This window comes from Ambystoma mexicanum, unplaced genomic scaffold (assembly GCF_040938575.1).
Source record: "Ambystoma mexicanum isolate Mex_15411 unplaced genomic scaffold, UKY_AmexF1_1 Mex_scaf66, whole genome shotgun sequence".
Classification (NCBI taxonomy): domain Eukaryota; kingdom Metazoa; phylum Chordata; class Amphibia; order Caudata; family Ambystomatidae; genus Ambystoma; species Ambystoma mexicanum.
Genome location: NW_027182484.1, coordinates 981,324 through 1,007,402, shown reverse-complemented (window position 1 = coordinate 1,007,402; position 26,079 = coordinate 981,324). Strand labels below are relative to the sequence as shown.

The 26,079-nt window shown below is 36.3% G+C and overlaps 4 non-coding genes across 4 annotated transcripts; all 4 read right to left on the bottom strand.

Moving 5' to 3' along the window:
- Positions 1-1,070: 1,070 nt before the first annotated feature.
- On the bottom strand, positions 1,071-1,142 carry TRNAC-GCA (transfer RNA cysteine (anticodon GCA)). Its single transcript has one exon. It is a non-coding gene; the product is annotated as a tRNA-Cys (tRNA).
- A 10,881-nt stretch (positions 1,143-12,023) lies between these two features.
- On the bottom strand, positions 12,024-12,095 carry TRNAC-ACA (transfer RNA cysteine (anticodon ACA)). The gene has a single exon. It is a non-coding gene; the product is annotated as a tRNA-Cys (tRNA).
- Positions 12,096-17,701: 5,606 nt separating this feature from the next.
- TRNAC-ACA (transfer RNA cysteine (anticodon ACA)) lies at positions 17,702-17,773 on the bottom strand. Its single transcript has one exon. It is a non-coding gene; the product is annotated as a tRNA-Cys (tRNA).
- A 2,792-nt stretch (positions 17,774-20,565) lies between these two features.
- On the bottom strand, positions 20,566-20,637 carry TRNAC-GCA (transfer RNA cysteine (anticodon GCA)). Its single transcript has one exon. It is a non-coding gene; the product is annotated as a tRNA-Cys (tRNA).
- Positions 20,638-26,079: the final 5,442 nt, after the last annotated feature.

The window sequence follows — 26,079 nt, the reverse complement described above, 5'->3', positions numbered from 1 at the left end:
TTCATGGTGTTTACCCTATGTTTCGGGAGATGGTCAGGAGTCTTTCAAATGTAGAAATGTGTTGCTCATTACATAAAATGCTAAGATTGTAAATGTTTTCTTCAATTTATTTCTACAGGTAAAACAGTTGGAGAAGAGGGCACCCAGATTTAAACTAGGGACTTCTTGATCTGCAGTCAAATGCTCTACAACTGAGCTATACCCCCTTTCTGAAATGTTCGCCTTTATTTATTCAGTAATATGTACAAAGTGCAAGCAACATGCAATCACCATCAAAGCAATGCAAATTCAGCCACTAAACCCTCCTTATAAGTATAAGGGTTGCGAAGGATGTCCTTTATCTGCCTTGGTAAAATACAGTGAGGTTTCCATTGCAATAATTCATACATTTCGTATCACATGTAGATCTTGGAACATGGAAAAAAAATCGTTTGTCAAATGCACAAATTCTGCAAAACGTAACTGCTTCTCTACTGCAGTTTGTTGATTTTGTGCTAAGAGCATAGTTAAACCCAATTGTTCATTGTTTTGTTTATGAAATGATGATATATCTTATTGTTTCTTACAGTGCATTGGGTTAAAAACATTTTAACAGGATCTATTGAAGAGGGTATATGATTATGAAACAGGGTCTTCCTGAACTGCACTCCTACACTCTACCACTGAGTTAAACCCTTGAATGCTGAAAACTGCCCTTTTTAAAAAAGGTGATAGATTGGGTGACTGTATGGAACTTGTAGAACTAATGACATCAGTGCACTTTCTGGTCAGCTGTACAAATTAATACATTTCATTAAGGGCATATTATTGGTTTCCACCCCAGTTTATAACATTCATATGAGCCTTCAATGGACTATTTCAAACTGATAATATCACCAGTAGAACTTGGGTGAATGTAAAACACAGCTTGTATCATATGAAGAAATCCTAAACAGCTTAATGGTGTTTACCCTATGTTTCAGGAGATGATCAGGAGTCTTTCACATGTAGAAATGTGTTGCTCATTACATAAAATGCTAAGATTGTAAATGTTTTCTTCAATTTATTTCTACAGGTAAAACAGTTGAAGAAGGGGGCACCCAGGTTTGAACTAGGGACCTCCTGATCTGCAGTCAAATGCTCTACCACTGAGCTATACCCCCAATTCCGAAATATTCCCCTATATTAATTCAGTAATATGTAAAAAGTGGAAGCAACATGCAATCACCATCAAAGCAATGCAATTTCAGCCACCAAACCCTCCTTATAAGTATAAGGGGTACAAAAAATTTCCTTTATCTGCCTTGGTAAAATACAGTGAGGTTTCCATTGCAAGAATTCATACATGTTGTATCACATGTAGATCTTGGAACATGGAAAAAAAACTTTTGTCAAATGCACAAATTCTGCAAAACGTAACTGCTTCTCTACTGCAGTTTGTTGATTTTGTGCTAAGAGCATAGTTAAACCCAATTGTTCATTGTTTTGTATATGAAATGATGATATATCTTATTGTTTCTTACAGTGCATTGGGTTCAAAAACATTTTAACAGGATCTATTGAAGAGGGTATAGGGTTATGAAACAGGGACTTCTTGAACTGCACTCCTACCCTCTACCACTGACATAAACCCTTGAATGCTGAAAACTGCCCTTTTTTAAAAAAGTGATAGAGTGGGTGACTGTATGGAACTTGTCAAACTAATGACATCAGTGAACTTCTGGTCAGCTGTACAAATTAATACATTTCATTAAGGGCATATTATTGGTTTCCACCACAGTTTTATAACATTCATATGAGCTTCCAATGGACTATTTCAAACTGATAATATCACCAGTAGAAGTTGTGTGAATGTAATACACAACTTGTATAATACAAAGAAATCTGAAACAGCTTAATGGTGTTTACCCTATGTTTCAGGTGATGATCAGGAGTATTTCAAATGTAGAAATGTGTTGCTCATTACATAAAATGCTAAGATTGTAAATGTTTACTTCAATTTATTTAATTAAAAACATATTTCTACAGGTTAAACAGTTGGACAAGGGGCCACCCAGATTTGAACTAGGGACCTTTTGATCTGCAGTGAAACGCTCTACCCCTGAGCTATAACCCCATTTCTGTAAATTTCACCTTTATTTATTCAGTAATATGTACAAAGTGGAAGCAACATGCAATCACCATCAAAGCAATGCATGTTCAGCCACCAAAACCCTCCTTATAAGTATAAGGGGTGCGAAGGATGTCCTTTATCTGACTTGGTAAAATACAGTGAAGTTTCCATTGCAAGAATTCATACATTTCGTATCACATGTAGATCTTGGAACATGGAAAAAAAATCTTTTGTCAAATGCACAAATTCTGCAAAATGTAACTGCTTCTCTACTGCAGTTTGTTGATTTTGTGCTAAGAGCATAGTTAAACCCAATTGTTCATTGTTTTGTATATGAAATGATGATATATCCTATTGTTTCTTACAGTGCATTGGGTTGAAAAACATTTTAACAGGATCTATTGACGAGGGTATATGGTTATGAAACAGGGACTTCTTGAACTGCACTCCTATGCTCTACCACTGAGTTAAACCCTGGAATGCTGAAAACTGCCCTTTTTGAAAAAGGTGTTAGAGTGGGTGACTCTATGGAACTTGTAGAACTAATGACATCAGTGCACTTCTGGTCAGCTGTACAAATTAATACATTTCATTAAGGGCATATTATTGGTTTCCACCACAGTTTTATAACATTCATATGAGCTTCCAATGGACTATTTCAAACTGATCATATCACCAGTAGAACTTGGGTGAATGTAAAACACAGCTTGTATCATATGAAGAAATCCTAAACAGCTTCATTGTGTTTACCCTATGTTTCAGGTGATGATCATGAGTATTTCAAGTGTAGAAATGTGTTGCTCATTACATAAAATGCTAAGATTGTAAATGTTTTCTTCAATTTATTTAAAAAAATATTTCTACAGGTAAAAGAGCTGGACAAGGGGGCACCCAGATTTGAGCTAGGGACCTCTTGATCTGCAGTCAAATGCACTACCACTGAGCTATACCCCCAGTTCTGAAATGCTCACGTTTATTTATTCAGTAATATGTACAAAGTGGAAGCAACATGCAATCACCATCAAAGCAATGCATTTTCAGCCGCCACCAAACCCTCCTTATAAGTATAAGGGGTACAAAAGATGTCCTTTATCTGCCATGGTAAAATACAGTGAGGTTTCCATTGCAAGAATTCATAGATTTCGTATCACATGTAGATCTTGGAACATGGAAAAAAACTTTTGTCAAATGCACAAATTCTGCAAAACGTAACTGTTTCTCTACTGCAGTTTTTTGATTTTGTGCTAAGAGCAAAGTTAAACCCAATTGTTCATTGTTTTTTGTATGAAATGATGATATATCTTATTGTTTCTTACAGTGCATTGGGTTGAAAAACATTTTATCAGGATCTATTGAAGAGGTTATATGGTTATGAAACAGGGACTTCTTGAACTGCACTCCTACCCTCTACCACTGACATAAACCCTTGAATGCTGAAAACTGCTCAAATTAATACATTTCATTAAGGGCATATTATTGGTTTCCACCACAGTTTTATAACATTCATATGAGCTTCCAATGGGCTATTTCAAACTGATAATATCACCAGTAGAACCTGGGTGAATGTAATTGTCGGGGGGTTTCTCCCGGGGTCGGCTGGGCCTTCCGCGGACCTCCGGGCTGGGAGGCCCCAACTCCTCCCGCGTATCCCAAAAATGAGTATGAGACACACACAAGAAGCAAGGTGTTACTGCTGTTTATTGAATAACGGCAGGGATGGGTCTAGGATCGTACGCGTCCGTCCAGACTCTCGAAATTCGGGGGGCTCGCAGGCCCCTTTTTGCCTCAGTATGACGCGCTACTTGCGTCACCTGGGAAAGTTAGCAAAAAACCTATCGCCACTCTGGATTGGTCGCTAGAGTGGTAGGGTTAGTATAGCATACGTATAGAGAACGCTGTTAGTGGTTAAGGGTCAGTCAGGTGGTATACTTAGGTTGTCCCTTCTATTAGATACTTGAAAATTGTTACACAAAGACCCCTAATGATTGGCTAATGTTAGTGGCGTCAGTGATGAGTGCCCCATGTTCTGATTGGTCGACTCGGAGCCCCCCAGCCAGGGACCATCGTTGTTCCCTACTCGCGGTGTACCTGTCATTTGCAACAATATGTAACTATGTGTTTGTGCAGACAATGCGTGGATTTGCTCATATGCCTGAGAGCAGACCATTCCCATTGATGTAGGTGTCCATTAGGTCATTTCATTGTTGCAGCCTGTATCTGAAACGTGGGACCCAGGCGACTTCTCCCTCCTGGGTCTAGCGCCCTGTCAGGTTTGGCTTGGTCACGTGAGGAGAGACCGTGGTTGAGGCAGAATTCTGCACATTTAAGTTGTACTTTCCACTGTGTGTCTGGCTTAGCTTGCAGGTGCGACCTTGGCGTCGGCTGGTGGCATGCGAGTTGCAACATCGCTCCCTTGGCTGTCAGTTCTCGCTGGGCGCGTTCTGCAGGGTCAGCAATTGTACTCTTGCTCGTTCAATGTTCATGGAGGCTCTTGCTTGCGGCCTACTTGGGCCTGGTGCATAGGTGGGGATGTTTAATGCACGGCACTTTAAGTTGCGGTATCACATTGCTTCATAGGCAGAACCATGTCTACGTTGTATTTTCATCACAATGCAAGGGTTAGGAGAAGCGTCTGCAAGCATTTAGATGAGTGCTTTGTGCGTCTTGCGTTTCTGCATTTTGAAAAACCTATGTGAAAAATAATAAAGATGCGCGTCAGTGGGTGAGTCTGTCACCTACGTCATAGCACTGAGTATGTTCTTCATGTAGATTGGTGTGGGGGTGTCCAGTGTGCATGGTTGCACGAGTGTTCTGACAGTTGGCTAGGTCGTCATGGCATCTCTAACGATGTGTTTATTTACCGTTGAAGGGTTTAGTCGAGTTCATCCATGCCGCAGGTGTCGGCTTGAGCAGGGCAGGCTGGTGGGCAGGCTGATGGGCACATCCGTATGTTCCTGTACCAGGGTATTTGGTCGTCTGGTAGATAGGCAAATTCATCTCGTGGCGGGTGTCTGGGTCACGATCCTCTAGGTCAGGGGCGCGAGGAGACTGGGGGGAGTCTTTTCTCCCATTCTCCCACTTCATAATACACAGCTTGTATCATACGAAGAAATCCGAAACAGCTTAATGGTGTTTACCCTATGTTTCAGGTGACGATCAGGAGTATTTCAAATGTAGAAATGTGTTGCTCATTACATAAAATGCTAAGATTGTAAATGTGTTCTTCAATTTATTTAATTAAAAAAATATTTCTACAGGTAAAACAAGTGGACAAGGGGGCACCCAGATTTGAACTAGGGACCTCTTGATCTGCAGCCAAACGCTCTACCACGGAGCTATACCCCCATCTATTTTAATTCAGTAATATGTACAAAGTGGAAGCAACATGCAATCACCATCAAAGCAATGCATTTTCAGCCACCAAACCCTCCTCATAACTATAAGGGGTACACAAGATGTCCTTTATCTGCCTTGGTAAAATACAGTGAGGTTTCCATTGCAAGAATTCATACATTTCGTATCACATGTAGATCTTGGAACATGGAAAAAAAACTTTTGTCAAATGCACAAATTCTGCAAAACGTAACTGCTTCTCTACTGCAGTTTGTTGATTTTGTGCTAACAGCATAGTTAAACCCAATTGTTCATTGTTTTGTATATGAAATGATGATATATCTCATTGTTTCTTACAGTGCATTGGGTTGAAAAACATTTTAACAGGATCTATTGAAGAGGGTATATGGTTATGAAACAGGGACTTCTTGAACTGCACTCCTACGCTCTACCACTGAGTTAAACCCTTGAATGCTGAAAACTGCCCTTTTTTAAAAAGGTGATAGAGTGGGTGACTGTATGGAACTTGTAGAACTAATGACATCAGTGCACTTCTGGTCAGCTGTACAAATTAATACATTTCATTAAGAGCATATTATTGGTTTCCACCACAGTTTTATAACATTCATATGAGCTTCCAATGGACTATTTCAAACTGATCATATCACCAGTAGAACTTGGGTGAATGTAAAACACAGCTTGTATCATATGAAGAAATCCTAAACAGCTTAATAGTGTTTACCCTATGTTTCAGGTGATGATCAGGAGTATTTCAAATGTAGAAATGTGTTGCTCATTACATAAAATGCTAAGATTGTAAATGTTTACTTCAATGTATTTAATTAAAAAAATATTTCTACAGGTATAACAGTTGGACAAGGGGACACCCAGATTTGAACTAGGGACCTCTTGATTTGCAGTGACATGCTCTACCCCTGAGCACTAACCCAATTTCTGAAATTTTCACCTATATTTATTCAGTAATATGTACAAAGTGGAAGCAACATGCAATCACCATCAAAGCAATGCATTTTCAGCCACCAAACCCTCCTTATAAGTATAAGGGGTACAAAAGATGTCCTTTATCTGCCTTGGTAAAATACAGTGAGGTTTCCATAGCAAGAATACATACATTTCGTATCACATGTAGATCTTGGAACATGGAAAAAAAACTTTTGTCAAATGCACAAATTCTGCAAAACGTAACTGCTTCTCTACTGCAGTTTGTTGATTTTGTGCTAAGAGCATAGTTAAACCCAATTGTTCATTGTTTTTTATATGAAATGATGATATATCCTATTGTTTCTTACAGTGCATTGGGTTAAAAAAATACATTTTAACAGGATCTATTGAAGAGGGTATATGGTCATGAAACTGGAACTTCTTGAAAAGCACTCGTACGCTCTACCACTGACATAAACCCTTGAATGCTGAAAACTGCCCTTTTTTAAAAAGGTGATAGAGTGGGTTACTGTATGGATCTTGTAGAACTAATGACATCAGTGCACTTCTAGTCAGCTGTACAAATTAATACATTTCATTAAGGGCATATTATTGGTTTCCACCACAGTTTTATAACATTCATATGAGCTTCCAATGGACTATTTCAAACTGATAATATCACCAGTAGAACTTGGGTGAATGTAAAACACAGCCTGTATCATATGAAGAAATCCTAAACAGTTTCATGGTGTTTACCCTATGTTTCAGGAGATGATCAGGAGTATTTCTAATGTAGAAATGTGTTGCTCATTACATAAAATGCTAAGATTGTAAATGTTTTCTTCAATTTATTTAATTAAAAACATATTTTACAGGTAAATCAGTTGAACAAAGGGGCACCCAGACTTGAACTATGGACCTCTTGATCTGCAGTCAATTGCTCTACCACTGAGCTATACCCAAGCTCTGAAAAGTTCTCCTTTATTAATTCAGTAATATGCACAAAGCGCAAGCAACATGCAATCACCATCAAAGCTATGCATTTTCAGCCACCAAACCCTCCTTATAAGTATATGGGGTGCGAAGGATGTCCTTTATCTGCCTTGGTAAAATACAGTGAGGTTTCCATTGCAAGAATTCATACATTGCGAATCACATGTAGATCTTGGAACATGGAAAAAAAATCTTATGTCAAATGCACAAATTCTGCAAAATGTAACTGCTTCTCTACTGCAGTTTGTTGATTTTGTGCTAAGAGCATAGTTAAACCCAATTGTTCATTGTTTTGTATATGAAATGATGATATATCCTATTGTTTCTTACAGTGCATTGGGTTGAAAAACATTTTAACAGGATCTATTGAAGAGGGTATATGGTTATGAAACAGGGACTTCTTGAACTGCATTCCTACGCTCTACCACTGAGTTAAACCCTTGAATGCTGAAAACTGCCCTTTTTTAAAAAGGTGATAGAGTGGGTGACTGTATGGAACTTGTAGAACTAATGACATCAGTGCACTTCTGGTCAGCTGTACAAATTAATACATTTCATTAAGGGCATATTATTGGTTTCCACCACAGTTTTATAACATTCATATGAGCTTCCAATGGACTATTTCAAACTGATAATATCACCAGTAGAACTTGGGTGAATGTAAAACACAGCTTGTATCATACTAAGAAATCCTAAACAGTTTCATGGTGTTTACCCTATGTTTCAGGAGATGATCAGGAGTATTTCAAATGTAGAAATGTGTTGCTCATTACATAAAATGCTAAGATTGTAAATGTTTTCTAAAATTTATTTAATTAAACAATATTTCTACAGGTGAAACAGTTGGACAAGGGGGCAACCAGATTTGAACTAGGGACCTCTTGATTTGCAGTCAAATGCTCTACCACTGAGCTATACCCAAAGCTCTGAAAAGTTCACCTTTATTAATTCAGTAATATGCACAAAGCGCAAGCAACATGCAATCACCATCAAAGCAATGCATTTTCAGCCACCAAACCCTCCTTATAAGTATATGGGGTGCGAAGGATGTCCTTTATCTGCCTTGGTAAAATACAGTGAGGTTTCCATTGCAAGAATTCATACATTGCGAATCACATGTAGATCTTGGAACATGGAAAAAAAATCTTATGTCAAATGCACAAATTCTGCAAAATGTAACTGCTTCTCTACTGCAGTTTGTTGATTTTGTGCTAAGAGCATAGTTAAACCCAATTGTTCATTGTTTTGTATATGAAATGATGATATATCCTATTGTTTCTTACAGTGCATTGGGTTGAAAAACATTTTAACAGGATCTATTGACGAGGGTATATGGTTATGAAACAGGGACTTCTTGAACTGCACTCCTACGCTCTATCACTGAGTTAAACCCTTGAATGCTGAAAACTGTCCTTTTATAAAAAGGATAGAGTGGGTGACTGTATGGAACTTGTAGAACTAATGACATCAGTGAACTTCTGGTCAGCTGTACAAATTAATACATTTCATTAAGGGCATATTATTGGTTTCCACCACAGTTTTATAACATTCATATGAGCTTCCAATGGACTATTTCAAACTAATCATATCACCAGTAGAACTTGGGTGAATCTAAAACACAGCTTGTATCATATGAAGAAATCCTAAACAGCTTAATGGTGTTTACCCTATGTTTCAGGTGATGATCAGGAGTATTTCAAATGTAGAAATGTGTTGCTCATTACATAAAATGCTAAGATTGTAAATGTTTACTTCAATTTATTTAATTAAAAAAATATTTCTACAGGTTAAACAGTTGGACAAGGGGGCACCCAGATTTGAACTAGGGACCTTTTGATCTGCAGTGAAATGCTCTACCTCTGAGCTATAACCCCATTTCTGAAATTTTCACCTTTATTTATTCAGTAATATGTACAAAGTGGAAGCAACATGCAATCACCATCAAAGCAATGCATGTTCAGCCACCAAAACCCTCCTTATAAGTATAAGGGGTGCGAAGGATGTCCTTTATCTGACTTGGTAAAATACAGTGAAGTTTCCATTGCAAGAATTCATACATTTCGTATCACATGTAGATCTTGGAACATGGAAAAAAAATCTTTTGTCAAATGCACAAATTCTGCAAAATGTAACTGCTTCTCTACTGCAGTTTGTTGATTTTGTGCTAAGAGCATAGTTAAACCCAATTGTTCATTGTTTTGTATATGAAATGATGATATATCCTATTGTTTCTTACAGTGCATTGGGTTGAAAAACATTTTAACAGGATCTATTGAAGAGGGTATATGGTTATGAAACAGGGAGTTCTTGAACTGCATTCCTACGCTCTACCACTGAGTTAAACCCTTGAATGCTGAAAACTGCCCTTTTTTAAAAAGGTGATAGAGTGGGTGACTGTATGGAACTTGTAGAACTAATGACATCAGTGCACTTCTGGTCAGCTGTACAAATTAATACATTTCATTAAGGGCATATTATTGGTTTCCACCACAGTTTTATAACATTCATATGAGCTTCCAATGGACTATTTCAAACTGATAATATCACCAGTAGAACTTGGGTGAATGTAAAACACAGCTTGTATCATACTAAGAAATCCTAAACAGTTTCATGGTGTTTACCCTATGTTTCAGGAGATGATCAGGAGTATTTCAAATGTAGAAATGTGTTGCTCATTACATAAAATGCTAAGATTGTAAATGTTTTCTAAAATTTATTTAATTAAACAATATTTCTACAGGTGAAACAGTTGGACAAGGGGGCAACCAGATTTGAACTAGGGACCTCTTGATTTGCAGTCAAATGCTCTACCACTGAGCTATACCCAAAGCTCTGAAAAGTTCACCTTTATTAATTCAGTAATATGCACAAAGCGCAAGCAACATGCAATCACCATCAAAGCAATGCATTTTCAGCCACCAAACCCTCCTTATAAGTATATGGGGTGCGAAGGATGTCCTTTATCTGCCTTGGTAAAATACAGTGAGGTTTCCATTGCAAGAATTCATACATTGCGAATCACATGTAGATCTTGGAACATGGAAAAAAAATCTTATGTCAAATGCACAAATTCTGCAAAATGTAACTGCTTCTCTACTGCAGTTTGTTGATTTTGTGCTAAGAGCATAGTTAAACCCAATTGTTCATTGTTTTGTATATGAAATGATGATATATCCTATTGTTTCTTACAGTGCATTGGGTTGAAAAACATTTTAACAGGATCTATTGACGAGGGTATATGGTTATGAAACAGGGACTTCTTGAACTGCACTCCTACGCTCTATCACTGAGTTAAACCCTTGAATGCTGAAAACTGTCCTTTTATAAAAAGGATAGAGTGGGTGACTGTATGGAACTTGTAGAACTAATGACATCAGTGAACTTCTGGTCAGCTGTACAAATTAATACATTTCATTAAGGGCATATTATTGGTTTCCACCACAGTTTTATAACATTCATATGAGCTTCCAATGGACTATTTCAAACTAATCATATCACCAGTAGAACTTGGGTGAATCTAAAACACAGCTTGTATCATATGAAGAAATCCTAAACAGCTTAATGGTGTTTACCCTATGTTTCAGGTGATGATCAGGAGTATTTCAAATGTAGAAATGTGTTGCTCATTACATAAAATGCTAAGATTGTAAATGTTTACTTCAATTTATTTAATTAAAAAAATATTTCTACAGGTTAAACAGTTGGACAAGGGGGCACCCAGATTTGAACTAGGGACCTTTTGATCTGCAGTGAAATGCTCTACCTCTGAGCTATAACCCCATTTCTGAAATTTTCACCTTTATTTATTCAGTAATATGTACAAAGTGGAAGCAACATGCAATCACCATCAAAGCAATGCATGTTCAGCCACCAAAACCCTCCTTATAAGTATAAGGGGTGCGAAGGATGTCCTTTATCTGACTTGGTAAAATACAGTGAAGTTTCCATTGCAAGAATTCATACATTTCGTATCACATGTAGATCTTGGAACATGGAAAAAAAATCTTTTGTCAAATGCACAAATTCTGCAAAATGTAACTGCTTCTCTACTGCAGTTTGTTGATTTTGTGCTAAGAGCATAGTTAAACCCAATTGTTCATTGTTTTGTATATGAAATGATGATATATCCTATTGTTTCTTACAGTGCATTGGGTTGAAAAACATTTTAACAGGATCTATTGAAGAGGGTATATGGTTATGAAACAGGGAGTTCTTGAACTGCATTCCTACGCTCTACCACTGAGTTAAACCCTTGAATGCTGAAAACTGCCCTTTTTTAAAAAGGTGATAGAGTGGGTGACTGTATGGAACTTGTAGAACTAATGACATCAGTGCACTTCTGGTCAGCTGTACAAATTAATACATTTCATTAAGGGCATATTATTGGTTTCCACCACAGTTTTATAACATTCATATGAGCTTCCAATGGACTATTTCAAACTGATAATATCACCAGTAGAACTTGGGTGAATGTAAAACACAGCTTGTATCATACTAAGAAATCCTAAACAGTTTCATGGTGTTTACCCTATGTTTCAGGAGATGATCAGGAGTATTTCAAATGTAGAAATGTGTTGCTCATTACATAAAATGCTAAGATTGTAAATGTTTTCTAAAATTTATTTAATTAAAACAATATTTCTACAGGTGAAACAGTTGGACAAGGGGGCAACCAGATTTGAATTAGGGACCTCTAGATTTGTAGTCAAATGCTCTACCACTGAGCTATACCCCCATTTCTGAAAAGTTCACCTTTATCAATTCAGTAATATGTACAAAGTGCAAGCAACATGCGATCACCATCAAAGCAATGCATTTTCAGCCACCAAACCCTCCTTATAAGTATATGGAGTGCTAAGGATGTCCTTTATCTGCCATGGTAAAATACAGTGAGGTTTCCAAATGCACAAATTCTGCAAAATGTAACTGCTTCTCTACTGCAGTTTGTTGATTTTGTGCTAAGACCATAGTTAAACCCAATTGTTCATAGTTTTGTATATGAAATGATGATATATTTTATTGTTTCTTACAGTGCATTGGGTTAAAAAATACATTTTAACAGGATCTATCGAAGAGGGTATATGGTTATGAAACAGGAACTTCTTGAAAAGCACTCCTACGCTGTACCACTGACATAAACCCTTGAATGCTGAAAACTGCCCTTTTTTAAAAAGGTGATAGAGTGGGTGGGTGACTGTATGGAACTTGTAGAACTAATGACATCAGTGCACTTCTGGTCAGCTGTACAAATTAATACATTTCATTGTGGGCATATTATTGGTTTCCACCACAGTTTTATAGCATTCATATGAGCTTCCAATGGACTATTTCAAACAAATCATATCACCAGTAGAACTTGGGTGAATGTAAAACACAGCTTGTACCATATGAATAAATCCTAAACAGCTTAATGGTGTTTACCCTATGTTTCAGGTGATGATCAGGAGTATTTCAAATGTACAAATGTGTTGCTCATTACATAAAATGCTAAGATTGTAAATGTTTTCTAAAATGTATTTAATTAAAACAATATTTCTACAGGTGAAACAGTTGGACAAGGGGGCACCCAGATTTGAATTAGGGACTTCTTGATCTGCAGCCAAATGCTCTACCACTGAGCTATACCCCCAGTTCAGAAAAGTTCTCGTTTATTAATTCAGTAATATGTACAAAGTGCAAGCAACATGCAATCACCATCAAAGCAATGCATTTTCAGCCTCCAAACCCTCCTTATAAGTATATGGGGTGCTAAGGATGTCCTTTATCTGCCTTGGTAAAATACAGTGAGGTTTCCATTGCAAGAATTCATACATTTCGTATCACATGTAGCTCTTGGAACATGGAAAAAAAATCTTTTGCCAAATGCACAAATTCTGCAAAATGTAACTGCTTCTCTACAGCAGTTTGTAGATTTTGTGCTAAGAGCATAGTTAAACCCAATTGTTCATAGTTTTGTATATGAAATGATGATATATTTTATTGTTTCTTACAGTGCATTGGGTTAAAAAATACATTTTAACATGATCTATCGAAGAGGGTATATGGTTATGAAACAGGAACTTCTTGAAAAGCACTCCTACGCTGTACCACTGACATAAACCCTTGAATGCTGAAAACTGCCCTTTTTTAAAAAGGTGATAGAGTGGGTGGGTGACTGTATGGAACTTGTAGAACTAATGACATCAGTGCACTTCTGGTCAGCTGTACAAATTAATACATTTCATTGTGGGCATATTATTGGTTTCAACCACAGTTTTATAGCATTCATATGAGCTTCCATTGGACTATTTCAAACAAATCATATCACCAGTAGAACTTGGGTGAATGTAAAACACAGCTTGTACCATATGAAGAAATCCTAAACAGCTTAATGGTGTTTACCCTATGTTTCAGGTGATGATCAGGAGTATTTCAAATGTAGAAATATGTTGCTCATTACATAAAATGCTAAGATTGTAAATGTTTACTTCAATTTATTTAATTAAAAAAATATTTCTACAAGTAAAACAGTTGGACAAGGGGGCACCCAGATTTGAACTAGGGACCTTTTGATCTGAAGTGAAATGATCTACCCCTGAGCTATACCCCATTTCTGAAATGTTCACCTTTATTTATTCAGTAATATGTACAAAGTGGAAGCAACATGCAATCACCATCAAAGCAATGCATGCTCAGCCACTAAACCCTGCTTATAAGTATAAGGGGTGCGAAGGATATCTTTTATCTGCCTTGGTAAAATACAGTGAGGTTTCCATTGCAAGAATTCATACATTTCGTATCACATGTAGATCTTGGAACATGGAAAAAAAACTTTTGTCAAATGCACAAATTCTGCAAAATGTAACTGCTTCTCTACTGCAGTTTGTTGATTTTGTGCCAAGAGCATAGTTAAACCCAATTGTTCATTGTTTTGTATATGAAATTATGATATATCTTATTGTTTCTTACAGTGCATTGGGTTAAAAAATACATTTTAACAGGATCTATTGAAGAGGGTATATGGTCATGAAACAGGAACTTCTTGAAAAGCACTCCTACGCTCTACCACTGACATAAACCCTTGAATGCTGAAAACTGCCCTTTTTTAAAAAGGTGATAGAGTGGGTGTCTGTATGGAACTTGTAGAACTAATGACATCAGTGCACTTCTGGTCATCTAGACAAATGAATACATTTCCTTAAGGGCATATTATTGGTTTCCACCACAGTTTTATAGCATTCATATGAGCTTCCAATGGACTATTTCAAACTGATAATATCACCAGTAGAACTTGGGTGAATGTAAAACACAGCTTGTATCATACGAAGAAATCCTAAACAGTTTCATGGTGTTTACCCTACGTTTCAGGAGATGATCGGGAGTTTTTCAAATGTAGAAATGTGTTGCTCATTACATAAAATGCTAAGATTGTAAATGTTTTCTAAAATTTATTTAATTAAAACAATATTTCTACAGGTGAAACAGTTGGACAAGGGGGCAACCAGATTTGAACTAGGGACCTCTTGATCTGCAGCCAAATGCTCTACCACTGAGCTATACTCCCAGTTCTGAAAAGTTCACCTTTATTAATTCAGTAATATGTACAAAGTGCAAGCAACATGCAATCACCATCAAAGCAATGCATTTTCAGCCACCAAACCCTCCTTATAAGTATATGGGGTGCTAAGGATGTCCTTTATCTGCCTTGGTAAAATACAGTGAGGTTTCCATTGCAAGAATTCATACATTTCGTATCACATGTAGCTCTTGGAACATGGAAAAAAAATCTTTTGCCAAATGCACAAATTCTGCAAAATGTAACTGCTTCTCTACAGCAGTTTGTTGATTTTGTGCTAAGAGCATAGTTAAACCCACATGTTCATAGTTTTATACATGAAATGATGATATATTTTATTGTTTCTTACAGTGCATTGGGTTAAGAAATACATTTTAACAGGATCTATTGAAGAGGGTATATGGTCATGAAACAGGAACTTCTTGAAAAGCACTCCTACGCTCTACCACTGACATAAACCCTTGAATGCTGAAAACTGCCCTTTTTTAAAAAGGTGATAGAGTGGGTGTCTGTATGGAACTTGTAGAACTAATGACATCAGTGCACTTCTGGTCATCTAGACAAATTAATACATTTCATTAAAGGCATATTATTGGTTTCCACCACAGTTTTATAACATTCATATGAGCTTCCAATGGACTATTTCAAACTGATAATATCACCAGTAGAACTTGGGTGAATGTAAAACACAGCTTGTATCATACGAAGAAATCCTAAACAGTTTCATGGTGTTTACCCTACGTTTCAGGAGATGATCGGGAGTTTTTCAAATGTAGAAATGTGTTGTTCATTACATAAAATGCTAAGATTGTAAATGTTTTCTAAAATGTATTTAATTAAAACAATATTTCTACAGGTGAAACAGTTGGACAAGGGGGCACCCAGATTTGAACTAGGGACTTCTTGATCTGCAGCCAAATGCTCTACCACTGAGCTATACCCCCAGTTCTGAAAAGCTCACCTTTATTAATTCAGTAATATGTACAAAGTGTCAGCAACATGCAATCACCATCAAAGCAATGCATTTTCAGCCACCAAACCCTCCTTATAAGTATATGGGGTGCTAAGGATGTCCTTTATCTGCCTTGGTAAAATACAGTGAGGTTTCCATTGCAAGAATTCATACATTTCGTATCACATGTAGCTCTTGGAACATGGAAAAAAAATCTTTTGCCAAATGCACAAATTCTGCAAAATGTAACTGCTTCTCTACAGCAGTTTGTTGATTTTGTGCTAAGAGCATAGTTAAACCCAATTGTTCATAGTTTTGTATATGAAATGATGATATATTTTATTGTTTCTTACAGTGCATTGGGTTAAAAAATACATTTTAACAGGATCTATCGAAGAGGGTATATGGTTATGAAACAGGAACTTCTTGAAAAGCACTCCTACGCTGTACCACTGACATAAACCCTTGAATGCTGAAAACTGCCCTTTTTTTAAAAAGGTGATAGAGTGGGTGGGTGACTGTATGGTACTTGTAGAACTAATGACATCAGTGCACTTCTGGTCAGCTGTACAAATTAATACATTTCATTGTGGGCATATTATTGGTTTCCACCACAGTTTTATAGCATTCATATGAGCTTCCAATGGACTATTTCAAACAAATCATATCACCAGTAGAACTTGGGTGAATGTAAAACACAGCTTGTACCATATGAAGAAAACCTAAACAGCCTAACGGTGTTTACCCTATGTTTCAGGTGACGATCAGGAGTATTTCAAATGTAGAAATATGTTGCTCATTACATAAAATGCTAAGATTGTAAATGTTTACTTCAATTTATTTAATTAAAAAAATATTTCTACAAGTAAAACAGTTGGACAAGGGGGCACCCAGATTTGAACTTAGGACCTTTTGATCTGTAGTGAAATGATCTACCCCTGAGCTATACCCCATTTCTGAAATGTTCACCTTTATTTAATCAGTAATATGTACAAAGTGGAAGCAACATGCAATCACCATCAAAGCAATGCATGCTCAGCCACTAAACCCTGCTTATAAGTATAAGGGGTGCGAAGGATATCCTTTATCTGCCTTGGTAAAATACAGTGAGGTTTCCATTGCAAGAATTCAAACATTTCGTATCACATGTAGATCTTGGAACATGGAAAAAAAATCTTTTGTCATATGCACAAATTCTGCAAAATGTAACTGCTTCTCTACTACACTTTGTTGATTTTGTGCTAAGAGCATAGTTAAACCCAATTGTTCATTGTTTTGTATATGAAATGATGATATATCCTATTGTTTCTTACAGTGCATTGGGTTGAAAAACATTTTAACAGGATCTATTGAAGAGGGTATATGGTTATGAAACAGGGACTTCTTGAACTACACTCCTACTCTCTACCACTGACATAAACCCTTCAATGTTGAAAACTGCCCTTTTTTAAAAAGGTGATAGAGTGGGTGACTCTATGGAACTTGTAGAACTAATGACATCAGTGCACTTCTGGTCAGCTGTACAAATTAATACATTTCATTAAGGGCATATTATTGGTTTCCACCACAGTTTTATAACATTCATATGAGCTTCCAATGGACTATTTCAAACTAATCATATCACCAGTAGAACTTGGGTGAATGTAAAACACAGCTTGTATCATATGAAGAAACCCTGAACAGCTTAATGGTGTTTACCCTATGTTTCAGGTGATGATCAGGAGTATTTCAAATGTAGAAATGTGTTGCTCATTACATAAAATGCTAAGATTGTAAATGTTTACTTCAATTTATTTAATTAAAAAAATATTTCTACAGGTAAAACAGTTGGACAAGGGGGCACCCAGATTTGAACTAGGGACCTTTTGATCTGTAGTGAAATGCTCTACCACTGAGCTATACCCCCATTTCTGAAATGTTCACCTTTATTTATTCAGTAATATGTAAAAAGTGGAAGCAACATGCAATCACCATCAAAGCAATGCATTTTCAGCCACCAAACCCGCCTTATAAGTATAAGGGGTACAAAAGATGTCCTTTATCTGCCTTGGTAAAATACAGTGATGTTTCGATTGCAAGAATTCATACATTTCGTATCACATGTAGATCTTGGAACATGGAAAAAAACTTTTGTCAAATGCACAAATTCTGCAAAACATAACTGTTTCTCTACTGCATTTTGTTGATTTTGTGCCAAGAGCATAGTTAAACCCAATTGTTCATTGTTTTGTATATGAAATTATGATATATCTTATTGTTTCTTACAGTGCATTGGGTTAAAAAATACATTTTAACAGGATCTATCGAAGAGGGTATATGGTTATGAAACTGGAACTTCTTGAAAAGCACTCCTACGCTGTACCACTGACATAAACCCTTGAATGCTGAAAACTGCCCTTTTTTAAAAAGGTGATAGAGTGGGTGGGTGACTGTATGGAACTTGTAGAACTAATGACATCAGTGCACTTTTCGTCAGCTGTACAAATTAATACATTTCATTAAGGGCATGTTATTGGTTTCCACCACAGTTTTATAGCATTCATATGAGCTTCCAATGGACTATTTCAAACTGATAATATCACCAGTAGAATGTGGGTGAATGTAAAACAGCTTGTATCATACGAAGAAATCCTAAACAGTTTCATGGTGCTTACCCTATGTTTCAGGAGATGATCAGGAGTATTTCAAATGTAGAAATGTGTTGCTCATTACAGAAAATGCTAAGATTGTAAATGTTTTCTAAAATGTATTTAATTAAAAAAATATTTCTACAGGTAAAACAGTTGGACAAGGGAGCACCCAGGTTTGAACTAGGGACCTCTTGATTTGCAGTCAAATGCTCTACCACTGAGCTATAACCCCAGTTCTTAAATGTTCACCTTTATTAATTCAGTAATATGTACAAAGTGCAAGCAACATGCAGTCACCATCAATGCAATGCATTTTCAGCCACGAAACCCTCCTTATGAGTATAAGGGGTACAAAAGATGTCCTTTATCTGCCTTGGTAAAATACAGTGAGGTTTCCATTGCAAGAATTCATACATTTCGTATCACATGTAGATCTTGGAACATGGAAAATAAATCTTTTGTCAAATGCACAAATTCTGCAAAATGTAACTGCTTCTCTACTGCAGTTTGTTGATTTTGTGCTAAGAGCATAGTTAAACCCAATTGTTCATTGTTTTGTATATGAAATGATGATATATCCTATTGTTTCTTACAGTGCATTGGGTTGAAAAACATTTTAACAGGATCTATTGAAGAGGGTATATGGTTATGAAACAGGGACTTCTTGAACTACACTCCTACGCTCTACCACTGACATAAACCCTTCAATGTTGAAAACTGCCCTTTTTTTAAAAAGGTGATATAGTGGGTGACTCTATGGAACTTGTAGAACTAATAACATCAGTGCACTTCAGGTCAGCTGTACAAATTAATACATTTAATTAGGGGCATATTATTGGTTTCCACCACAGTTTTAAAACATTCATATGAGCTTCCAATGGACTATTTCAAACTAATCATATCACCAGTAGAACTTGGGTGAATGTAAAACACAGCTTGTATCATATGAAGAAATCCTAAACAGCTTAATGGTGTTTACCCTATGTTTCAGGTGATGATCAGGAGTATTTCAAATGTAGAAATGTGTTGCTCATTACATAAAATGCTAAGATTGTAAATGTTTACTTCATTTTATTTAATTAAAAAAATATTTCTACAGGTAAAACAGTTGGACAAGGGGGCACCCAGATTTGAACTAGGGACATTTTGATCTGTAGTGAAATGCTCTACCCCTTAGCTATACCCCCATTTCTGAAATGTTCACCTTTATTTATTCAGTAATATGTACAAAGTGGAAGCAACATGCAATCACCATCAAAGCAATGCATTTCAGCCACCAAACCCTCCTTATAAGTATCAGGGGTACAAAAGATGTCCTTTATCTGCCTTGGTAAAATACAGCGATGTTTCCATTGCAAGAATTCATACATTTCATATCACATGTAGATCTTGGAACATGGAAAAAAACTTTTGTCAAATGCACAAATTCTGCAAAACGTAACTGTTTCTCTACTGCATTTTGTTGATTTTGTGCAAAGAGCATAGTTAAACCCAATTGTTCATTGTTTTGTATATGAAATTATGATATATCTTATTGTTTCTTACAGTGCATTGGGTTAAAAAATACATTTTATCAGGATCTATTGAAGAGGGTATATGGTCATGAAACAGGAACTTCTTGAAAAGCACTCGTACGCTCTACCACTGACATAAACCCTTGATTGCTGAAAACTGCCCTTTTTTAAAAAGGTGATAGAGTGGGTGCCTGTATGGAACTTGTAGATCTAATGACATCAGTGCACTTCTGGTCGGCTGTACAAATTAATACATTTCATTAAGGGCATATTATTTGTTTCCACCACAGTTTTATAGCATTCATATGAGCTTCCAATGGACTATTTCAAACTGATAATATCACCAGTAGAACTTGGGTGAATGTAAAACACAGCTTGTATCATACTAAGAAATCCTAAACAGTTTCATGGTGCTTACCCTATGTTTCAGGAGATGATCAGGAGTATTTCAAATGTAGAAATGTGTTGCTCATTACATAAAATGCTAAGATTGTAAATGTTTTCTAAAATGTATTTAATTAAAAAAATATTTCTACAGGTAAAACAGTTGGACAAGGGGGCACCCAGATTTGAACTAGGGACTTCTTGATCTGCAGTCAAATGCTCTACCACTGAGCTATACCCCCACTTCTTAAAAATTCACCTTTATTAATTCAGTAATATGTACAAAGTGCACGCAACATGCAGTCACCATCATTGCAATGTATTTTCAGCCACCAAACCCTCCTTATAAGGATAAGGGGAACAAAAGTGGTCCTTTATCTGCCTTGGTAAAATACAGTGAGGTTTCCATTGCAAGAATTCATACATTTCGTATCACATGTAGATCTTGGAACATGGAAAAAAAACTTTTGTCAAATGCACAAATTCTGCAAAATGTAACTGCTTCTCTACAGCAGTTTGTTGATTTTGTGCTAAGAGCATAGTTAAACCCAATTGTTCATTGGTTTGTATATGAAATGATGATATATCCTATTGTTTCTTACAGTGCATTGGGTTGAAAAACATTTTAACAGGATCTATTTAAGAGGGTATATGGTTATGAAACAGGGACTTCTTGAAGTACACTCCTACGCTCTACCACTGACATAAACCCTTCAATGTTGAAAACTGCCCTTTTTTAAAAAGGTGATATAGTGGGTGACTCTATGGAACTTGTAGAACTAATGACATCAGTGCACTTCAGGTCAGCTCTACAAATTAATACATTTCATTAAGGGCATATTATTGGTTTCCACCACAGTTTTATAACATTCATATGAGCTTCCAATGGACTATTTCAAACTAATCATATCACCAGTAGAACTTGGGTGAATGTAAAACACAGCTTGTATCATATGAAGAAATCCTAAACAGCTTAATGGTGTTTACCCTATGTTTCAGGTGATGATCAGGAGTATTTCAAATGTAGAAATGTGTTGCTCATTACATAAAATGCTAAGATTGTAAATGTTTACTTCAATTTATTTAATTAAAAAATATTTCTACAGGTAAAACAGTTGCACAAGTGGGCACCCAGATTTGGACTAGGGACCTTTTGATCTGCAGTGAAATGCTCTACCCCTGAGCTACACCCCCAGTTCTGAAATGTTCACTTTTATTTATTCAGTAATATGTACAAAGTGGAAGCAACATGCAATCACCATCAAAGCAATGCATGTTCAGCAACCAAACCCTCCTTATAAGTATAAGGGGTGCGAAGGATGTCCTTTATCTGCCTTGGTAAAATACAGTGAGGTTTCCATTGCAAGAATTCATACATTTCGTATCACATGTAGATCTTGGAACATGGAAAAAAAATCTTTTGTCAAATGCACAAATTCTGCAAAATGTAACTGCTTCTCTACTGCAGTTTGTTGATTTTGTGCTAAGAGCATAGTTAAACCCAATTGTTCATTGTTTTGTATATGAAATGATGATATATCCTATTGTTTCTTACAGTGCATTGGGTTGAAAAACATTTTAACAGGATCTATTGAAGAGGGTATATGGTTATGAAACAGGGACTTCTTGAACTACACTCCTACGCTCTACCACTGACATAAACCCTTCAATGTTGAAAACTGCCCTTTTTTAAAAAGGTGATAGAGTGGGTGACTCTATGGAACTTGTAGAACTAATGACATCAGTGCACTTCTGGTCAGCTGTACAAATTAATACATTTCATTAAGGGCATATTATTGGTTTCCACCACAGTTTTATAACATTCATATGAGCTTCCAATGGACTATTTCAAACTAATCATATCACCAGTAGCACTTGGGTGAATGTAAAACACAGCTTGTATCATATGAAGAAATCCTAAACAGCTTAATGATGTTTACCCTATGTTTCAGGTGATGATCAGGAGTATTTCAAATGTAGAAATGTGTTGCTCATTTCATAAAATGCTAAGATTGTAAATGTTTACTTCAATTTATTTAATTAAAAACATATTTCTACAGGTAAAACAGTTGGACAAGGGGGCACCGAGATTTGAACTAGTGACCTTTTGATCTGTAGAGAAATGTTCTACCCCTGAGCTATACCCCCATTTCTAAAATGTTCACCTTTATTTATCCAGTAATATGTACAAAGTGGAAGCAACATACAATCACCATCAAAGCAATGCATTTTCAGCCACCAAACCCTCCTTATAAGTATAAGGGGTACAAAAGATGTCCTTTATCTGCCTTGGTAAAATACATTGAGGTTTCCATTGCAAGAATTCATACATTTCGTATCACATGTAGCTCTTGGAACATGGAAAAAAATCTTTTGCCAAATGCACAAATTCTGCAAAATGTAACTGCTTCTCTACTGCAGTTTGTTGATTTTGTGCTAAGAGCATAGTTGAACCCAATTGTTCATTGTTTTTTATATGAAATGATGATATATCCTATTGTTTCTTAAAGTGCATTGGGTTGAAAAACATTTTAACAGGATCTATTGACGAGGGTATATGGTTATGAAACAGGGACTTCTTGAACTACCCTCCTACGCTCTACCACTGACATAAACCCTTCAATCTTGAAAACTGCCCTTTTTTAAAAAGGTGTTCGAGTGGGTGACTCTATGGAACTTGTAGAACTAATGACATCAGTGCACTTCTGGTCAGCTGTACAAATTAATACATTTCATTAAGGGCATATTATTGGTTTCCACCACAGTTTTATAACATTCATATGAGCTTCCAATGGACTATTAAAAACTGATCATATCACCAGTAGAACTTGGGTGAATGTAAAACACAGCTTGTAAAATATGAAGAAATCCTAAACAGCTTAATGGTGTTTACCCTATGTTTCAGGTGATGATCAGGAGTATTTCAAATGTAGAAATGTGTTGCTCATTACATAAAATGCTAGGATTGTAAATGTTTACTTCAATTTATTTAATTAAAAAATATTTCTACAGGTAAAACAGTTGGACAAGGGGGCACCCAGATTTGAACTAGGGACCTTTTGATCTGCAGTGAAATGCTCTACCCCTGAGCTATACCCCCATTTCTGAAATGTTCACCTTTATTTATTCAGTAATATGTACAAAGTGGAAGCAACATGAAATCACCATCAAAGCAATGCATGCTCAGCCACTAAACCCTCCTTATAAGTATAAGGGGTGCAAAGGATGTCCTTTATCTGCCTTGGTAAAATACAGTGAGGTTTCCATTGCAAGAATTCATACATTTCGTATCACATGTAGATCTTGGAACATGGAAAAAAATCTTTTGTCAAATGCACAAATTCTGCAAAATGTAACTGCTTCTCTACTGCAGTTTCATGATTTTGTGCTAAGAGCATAGTTAAACCCAATTGTTCATTGTTTTGTATTTGAAATGATGATATATCCTATTGTTTCTTACAGTGCATTGGGTTGAAAAACATTTTAACCGGATCTATTGAAGAGGGTATATGGTTATGAAACAGGGACTTCTTGAACTACACTCCTACGCTCTACCACTGACATAAACCCTTCAATGTTGAAAACTGCCCTTTTTTAAAAAGGTGATAGAGTGGGTGACTCTATGGAACTTGTAGAACTAATGACATCAGTGCACTTCTGGTCAGCTGTACAAATTAATACATTTCATTAAGGGCATATTATTGGTTTCCACCACAGTTTTATAACATTCATATGAGCTTCCAATGGACTATTTCAAACTGATATATCACCAGTAGAACTTGGGTGAATGTAAAACACAGCTGGAATCATATGAAGAAATCCTAAACAGTTTCATGGTGTTTACCCTATGTTTCAGGAGATGATCAGGAGTATTTCAAATGTAGAAATGAGCTGCTCATTACATAACATGCTAAGATTGTAAATGTTTTCTTCAATTTATTTAATTAAAAAATATTTCTACAGGTAGAACAGTTGAACAAGGGGGCACCCAGATTTGAACTAGGGACCTCTTGATCTGCAGTCAAATGCTCCACCACTGAGCTATACCCGCAGTTCTGAAAAGTTCACCTTTATTAATTCAGTATTATGTACAAAGTGCAAGCAACATGCAATCACCATCAAAGCAATGCATTTTCAGCCACCAAACCCTCCTTATAAGTATAAGGGGTACAAAAGATGTCCTTTAACTACCTTGGTAAAATACAGTGAGGTTTCCATTGCAAGAATCCATACATTTCGTATCACATGTAGATCTTGGAACATGGAAAAAAAACTTTTATCAAATGCACAAATTCTGCAAAATGTAACTGCTTCTCTACTGCAGTTTGTTGATTTTGTGCTAAGAGCATAGTTAAACCCAATTGTTCATTGTTTTGTATATGAAATGATGATATATCCTATTGTTTCTTACAGTGCATTGGGTTGAAAAACATTTTAACAGGATCTATTGAAGAGGGTATATGGTTATGAAACCGGGACTTCTTTAGGTACACTCCAACGCTCTACCACTGACATAAACCCTTCAATGTTGAAAACTGCCCTTTTTTAAAAAGGTGATATAATGGGTGTCTCTATGGAACTTGTAGAACTAATGACATCAGTGCACTTCAGGTCAGCTGTACAAATTAATACATTTCATTAAGGGCATATTATTGGTTTCCACCACAGTTTTATAACATTCATATGAGCTTCCAATGGACTTTTTCAAACAAATCATATCACCAGTAGAACTTGGGTGAATGTAAAACACAGCTTGTATCATATGAAGACATCCTAAACAGCTTAATGGTGTTTACCCTATGTTTCAGGTGATGATCAGGAGTATTTCAAATGTAGAAATGTGTTGCTCATTACATAAAATGCTAAGATTGTAAATGTTTACTTCAATTTATTTAATTAAACCATATTTCTACAGGTGAAACAGTTGCGCAAGTGGACACCCAGATTTGAACTAGGAACCTTTTGATCTGCAGTGAAATGCTCTACCCCTGAGCTACACCCCCATTTCTCAAATGTGCGCTTTTATTTATTCAGTAATATGTACAAAGTGGAAGCAACATGCAATCACCATCAAAGCAATGCATGTTCAGCCACCAAACCCTCCTTATAAGCATAAGGGGTGCAAAGGATGTCCTTTGTCTGCCTTGGTAAAATACAGTGAGGTTTCCATTGCAAGAATTCATACATTTCGTATCACATGTAGGTCTTGGAACATGGAAAAAAATTCTTTTGTCAAATGCACAAATTCTGCAAAATGTAACTGCTTCTCTACTGCAGTTTGTTGATTTTGTGCTAAGAGCATAGCTAAACCCAATTGTTCATTGTTTTGTATATGAAATGATGATATATCCTATTGTTTCTTACAGTGCATTGGGTTGAAAAACATTTTAACAGGATCTATTGAAGAGGGTATATGGTTATGAAACAGGGACTTCTTGAACTACACTCCTACGCTCTACCACTGACATAAACCCTTCAATGTTGAAAACTGCCCTTTTTTAAAAAGGTGATAGAGTGGGTGACTCTATGGAACTTGTAGAACTAATGACATCAGTGCACTTCTGGTCAGCTGTACAAATTAATACATTTCATTAAGGGCATATTATTGGTTTCCACCACAGTTTTATAACATTCATATGAGCTTCCAATGGACTATTTCAAACTGATATATCACCAGTAGAACT